We start from the raw sequence: 432 nt of genomic DNA on the forward strand, positions 1-432 counted from the left end.
GTACGCTCTCTCGCGCCGCATGGTTAACAAAATTGTGTGTGCGAACTATAATAGGTGCGATCATACCAGCACTAATGTACTGGATCCCATCAGAACTCCGCAGTTAAGCGTGCTTGGGCGAGAGTAGTGCTAGGATGGGTGACCTCCTGGGAAGTCCTCGTGTTGCACCACTTTTTTTTTTTAACGTCGTGCCGACCTTCATTCTTTAAATGACGCTATCCCGAGTAGGACACCTAAGGGCGAGCCGCAATGGCCTCATCCTCGACACGCACCTACGGTACCCGCAAGACTTCGCGGATAGTGTTACGCTCTCTCGCGCCGCATGGTTAACAAAATTGTGTGTGCGAACTTTAATATGTGCGATCATACCAGCACTAATGCACCGGATCCCATCAGAACTCCGCAGTTAAGCGTGCTTGGGCGAGAGTAGTA

At 50.9% G+C, this 432-nt stretch overlaps 1 non-coding gene across 1 annotated transcript; it reads left to right on the top strand.

Moving 5' to 3' along the window:
• Window positions 1-52: 52 nt before the first annotated feature.
• Window positions 53-171, top strand: LOC127744034 (5S ribosomal RNA). Its single transcript, XR_008005243.1, has one exon. It is a non-coding gene; the product is annotated as a 5S ribosomal RNA (ribosomal RNA).
• Window positions 172-432: the final 261 nt, after the last annotated feature.

This window comes from Arachis duranensis, unplaced genomic scaffold, assembly GCF_000817695.3.
Source record: "Arachis duranensis cultivar V14167 unplaced genomic scaffold, aradu.V14167.gnm2.J7QH unplaced_Scaffold_225310, whole genome shotgun sequence".
NCBI classification, from domain to species: domain Eukaryota; kingdom Viridiplantae; phylum Streptophyta; class Magnoliopsida; order Fabales; family Fabaceae; genus Arachis; species Arachis duranensis.